Raw genomic sequence first — 6,145 nt, forward strand, 5'->3', positions numbered from 1 at the left:
ATTATTTAAAAGCGAAAGAAATTCTCAGAAACAGGTCAGCGCTATTCCAAAGAGAATGCTTAGATTAAGATGTTTTAAAAGGATTCCTGCCTAAGTGTAGTTTTATCATTTTTTTATGTAAAAAAGAGACAAATAGAAGGGGACGTATCTCTCAAATTAATGTAGGTAAAGTATTATGTCATCGTCGCTTAATTGTGCAAAAACAACTGATATTTTATAGTGATATTTCTTAGGTATTTGTACTGATTAGTAATTAGAACTTAATAGAAAAGCATGTCATATATTTACACTAGCTCGATGTAACGTGCCTTACTCTATGTAAAATCGATCAGAAAAAGGTATTTTATTATAACCATCCTTTTAAATTTCAAAACTGTTTTGTACAATAACATCGCTCATTCCAAAAAATAATAAGATCGCAAAACAATGCCCATCCATAAGCAATACCTCATAAAATATTCAAAACATAGTTATTAAAAGTCAAACAAAAATGTTAAAGGCATGTTTCGCTTATTTAAGTAATGCACCTTTCCCAAAGTTTAAATGTAAATTAACAACAGTGCCGACAATCTGACAGGGCTCATAAAAAGTTGGCACACTGAACTTTAGCTTTGAATATTCATAGCGAAAACTCACTCGGAAGTTTTCGGTGAGAAATTATTATAATAATTTTACACTAACTCCATCTGTCTCGGTGCGGTTTCTCAGCTAGAGCGACCAGTATGCTTCTTTCGAGTAAAAGCTAACGTAAATACCACGCTGTTTCCACTAAAACATACTATTCTTATTAAATATACTCATAAAAATAAATGTATTATATTTTCAATTTTTATGAACTGTGCAAAAACTTATATACTTATTTACTTTCTATATATGTACTTTGATTTCAGTCGAAAATAAAGCAACAACCGATGTTGATCAAATACAGAACCAAAAGAATCAAAAGCAATAAATAAATTACTTCAGTGTACACAGGTTTTTGACACAAAACCTCTGTTTGACGTACATATAAAATCCTTAACACATTTCGTGGTTGAACAGACAGGGCTTCAGAATCAGAAATAACCTCATAAATATTAATGACGTGTTTGCTAAATGTGGAAAATAAACTTTGTGTTTATATTGCGAGTTATTTCGGCCTGAAATGAATGTATCCATTCAATTATATTTAATTTTAATTTATTAAAGTGATATGTATGATAATTTGTCAGTTATAGTTAAACAGACAGTAGTACTGTGTATTTGATGTAGTATACTAAAATCCAGATCTAAATACATTTATTTAAATTGCTGATAATATTACTATGTTGATATAATATAATCTTCTTTACGAATCTATTTGTTAAAGTTCTTTCAATGCTGCTGAGATCATTTGAAAGTTTTGTTTATAATTTAAATATAACATTAAACAGTACAACAACAACAAAAAATAGATTTAAATGGGATTTGCCTAACTCGTACTAATTCATAACTATCAAAGCGTAATAGATAAACAAACCGACTTTCATATTTAAATCACATTATAATTGCATAATGGTAATGAAAACGTTTGCCAAATAAAAAGGTTGTCTTACAAAATATTTTAGGAACAGACTGAATCACTGCCAAAGATTAAAGAAAAAAGTCTAACAGATTGGCGAGCGGTCCCGTTGCCCATCAGTCACCATTTTATTTTTTATTTCCACGGAACGTAGAGCTGAAAATCCATTAGATTTTCAATCTTTTTCGAGAAAGACATGCAAGAAACATCGCCGGTTTTTCTGTGCTAAATAGGACGTGGGCGCCATTCATACGCTGTAAAGCAAGAGTTGGATTTGGGCTAGCCTGACTTGTGAGCCCATTGAATGTCGGGATCAAAATAAAAGACCACTACTAGAAGATTTATGAACAATTCCCGTTGCATTGAAATGCGATAGCCATTGCTGGGCTTTAACGATCGTATATTCATCATAATGACATCGATACATTATCGTATCTTGACTTCTGTGTCGTTTTTGTTTTATTCGTTTAACCGCGCTGTACGCTACAAAAGTAATGACTTTATTCACTTGGCAATTAGTGTAATTTTGAAGACAAAAATATCCTTTCACATATAGGTATTTGTACAAAGGGTTAAAAGGGTGTTAAGACTTTATACTTATTGTATTCAACGTTAAAATTTTACGTAATGAAATTCTTATAAAAGTTGTGATCTCATATTTTTTACACAAGAAGCTACATTTTTACATTTCACTTAAACGTTTTCAATGATTTTTCCTTCGCCTCTTAAACATCACGTACATCGTCTTAAAAAGAAAGCCTTTTTTACTTCAAGTTCTCCCCTTTATAAAACGACAGTTCAAATGAAATACAAATATATTTGTACTACAGGTAGGTACAGGTATTTTTTATTATTTTTTTAGCTATCTGAGTTATAAATCTAATTTTGAAATAAACCTCTAAATCCAGTTGTTTATTCAATTAGTATTTTTTTAGAAGCGTTCAAATTGTCATAATACTTGGGATGATAAATAAAGCAAAAATAGGAGTATTTGTTTGCTAAACATTTACACTGAATGTCCAAGCATGTTGTTTGAGGACAAATGCCACTAACGGTTCTCGTCAACACTTCAAAGAAAAGGCCTTTTACGAATATTTCATTGACTCGCCGGACTTTAATAGGACGAAAAAATCACACGAGATTTTATTTACGTTTCTTTACTTGCTTTGTGTTTATATGGTTTTGAAAGATACTAAGTAGCTTGTTTACAAAATGTATCATTAATAAATTTAGGTTCCATTTTTCCTGTTAGTAAATTATAAAATGCATTGGGACAACCTTAATACTCGGAAGCTTATTTCCTTGAAAGTTACTTTTTTTTAATAAAGTGTATTAATTTTCCGCTATCATAAATCAAATTTGCTTTCGAGCCTCTCCGTCAAATCCAAAAATAAATGTAATGATTTAATAAGATTTAAGACTAATCATTACATAATAATTATAAAATATAATGTAACATAATCCATTCTAAATATATTTCAAAGCCATTCACAATAACATTCATAACCCATTCTATATTCTCCGGTACACCGGAGCCTGTAGGCTGTTGTTTGCTCTCGAATTCAACACAACAAGATTGCACCTTTTAAAACACGGCATCTTGTGTGTTTTTGCATAAGTTATTTGCGAAAGCGCGCTCAGCATATCGCCCTGAATATTTTATCTATCCGCCGCTTACTGTGCCCCGAAATATTTCTTTGAGGTATCCAGAGCACTAGCCGACAAACTACGCCGGATGAATAAAAATTTCGCCATAAAAACCCGTGTTATGCCCGTTATAAAGCAGTACTTATGTATCAAAGCTTTTAACCGAATCACTGTATCGCGTGTTTCTTGTAATAAGCATAGTGGGTTATTTATTGATAAATGTCGGTGTCGGTAATGTAAATCGACTGTCTATAGCCTAAAAGCCTTTGATGTTCCTTTCAGTAACTGATGGTTGGAAACTTCGGCTTGAAAACGGTAGCGTTAAATGGTACGTTTTAATATGTACATCTATTAAGGTTATATTTAATGCTACACGTAGAAAATAATATGTATCAACGTCAAAGAAAAACTTTCACCTTTGAGTCAAAGTTTTAAACTGATAATTAATAAGACATTAATGTGTCTGATACACCTATTTTTATATTACTCTATAAACGGTATTTTTGTAAAAAAAATATCAATGTTAGTTACTAAGAACAGCTATTTGCTCACGTTTCTATGCTGATTTAGACCACTAAAGATGACTGGCTAGGCAACTGTAAACAAAACTCTTTTAATAAGGTGTTTTATTTTATAGTTATAGAAAACTTAATTACACAATTCTGTTCTTGATTATGTATTAAACAATGAACCGATAATATCATAAAATAGCAACCGATGATATCGGAAATTTTACATAAAAGGTAATATGCGTAAAGTTGAATTCGAAAACATTGTTCCAGGATTTACCCAAATAATGGTATCTGAATATTACTTGCTGATATTATTTATCGGCGTGTTATCAAACCGTCACACCCGAATTTCATAAATATTGCAATATAGCCTTCGTAATTCTGGGACCATTTGGACCTGTCGTCATTTATTATAAACTTCATAGGAAATGTTTGACTCGAAGTACCTTTTAGGTATTGGAAGATTTAGACGCTAGTAATTCAAAATGGAAGCTGGGATTTAATAAACAATTTATGCGGTTCAGGGTTGACAGTTTTCTTATATGAATAATATCTGTATTATTATTTTGAAATCTACAGACGTATTTTTCTGGATACCTCTCCATTTAGATAAAATATTTGATTTAAATTTGCTATAATATCCTTAAATAATAATAAAAATAACAAAGAAGGCTCCTCAATCTTTATACTGTATCGTAAGAATATTATCAAAATGTACCTACCGAATACAAGAAAATCTACATGCATCATACAGAATAATCCACGCGATCCTTAAATAAAAACAGCTTTAGAAAATCCTTTATCGAAACAAGATAATGTGCAGTATCGGAAAAATCCGCATAAACCGCAAAACATTCAAAAATGATTTATACCAGCTCCGATCTGTTAGGAAAGCTTCGCGGGTGCAAAAACAGATTATCCAAATCCCAGTTATAGCCAACAATTGGTCCACAACAAGCTTCTGTAAATATTGGAGGTGACAGTTACGAAATTACAATTTCCTTAAGCCTTTATACATTGGATACATATTCAATTAAAGGTTTTGAGGATTCAAATCGCATCACATAAACATGATGTGTATTGAAAACAGATTGAATAGAAATTCAATTAAAAGCAAAATTGGATATGAATATTGATGGTTTTTATTTTCTTCATACATGTTCAAATATAAAATCAGTTATAAGTTCGATATAAAATCCGAGTATAAAATATCCACTTCAAGCAATGTTCATGTAGGTTAAACAATACCTATCGAAATGTTATCTCATTTTATTTTATACATTCAGAAATATTACCACCAAATAGTTACTGAACACTGGTAAAAAATAAAAGCTTATACAATCTTATTCAAGAAAGAACAAACAGAAGGAAACAATTCCTTTTATACATCTATGTAACGGTCGCATCTGAAAGCGTCCACGTCATAAAAGTATCGACTTCTAAATAAAAAACGTCCCTTGAAATCTGCAGGGACAGGAAAATATAACGCTTTTTTGTTCATTCTATTATTTTATATTGTGTTTCCATTTGTATGTAACGTTCGTATTGTTTTCATTACGGTAAGTAATGTTAAAACGATCATTATTTAAATGAGATACTATAACGGGAACGTTCATGAAATATTAATGGATAATTAAAATGTTGAATATATCCTGAGCGTTAGAATGAGTATTTAATTTGATCGTTTCTATATTGAGTATAACAATAACATAATAATTACGGATCTCATTTCATGTCTTAAAACTGAATGTCAAATACTAAAGGAATTATTTGAGCTTTAAACTAGAGAAATAGGTAGAGATGGATACAAAATATGTAATAAATCAATCTACGTCACTGTAAAGTTTTGAAAGTGTCGGGATATAAAGCCTGTATAATATTATGAATAAATGGCGTTTAAATCCGATAAATAGTCTTCAATTGTGTGTGTTAAATGAAACACGAGTCTCATGATAATGTATTCAGATAAGATACCTTAAGCTCGTGTGAAGTTCTAATTTATATAATGATGCTTATAAAATATATAATATAGGAGATTTCTATAATCGCAGTTTCACACATCTCCTCCCACGCACGGAACTAAGGAACAATTTACCGCCCTTATTGTTCCCAAATAGTTATGACACTCGGGCTAACAATAAGGTACTGTATAGCGTTAATACCGTTCATGGCCAATGAAGATAGTTTTAGTTATGCAGGTTTAAACATTTTTAGATACTCCTTTATATGCTATATAATATCTAGAGCTCCTAATATATAAGATAAGATATTCAATAAAAATTAAATGAAATTTTTCAAATTATTTGAATGTGACTTCTAAATTGATGATGAGTTATGAAAACATTAATTATTTTCATCAACATGGTACAAAAATTCATTTACTTGATTTATCCTTACAAAAACATTTTATCTTTATCAAGTTTTTCTTTTTTCATTGATTTTAACA

At 30.4% G+C, this 6,145-nt stretch overlaps 1 protein-coding gene across 1 annotated transcript in view; it reads right to left on the reverse strand.

Moving 5' to 3' along the window:
• Vps4 (vacuolar protein sorting 4) overlaps window positions 1-6,145 on the reverse strand; it is a 326,101-nt gene that overhangs the window by 88,665 nt on the left and 231,291 nt on the right. The gene's annotated exons all lie outside the window — the stretch shown is intronic.

The sequence above is a fragment of the Colias philodice genome, chromosome 5 (genome assembly GCF_061535455.1).
Source record: "Colias philodice isolate Cphi_HAF_F1 chromosome 5, ilColPhil1 Martin Lab GWU primary, whole genome shotgun sequence".
Taxonomy (NCBI): Eukaryota; Metazoa; Arthropoda; class Insecta; order Lepidoptera; family Pieridae; genus Colias; species Colias philodice.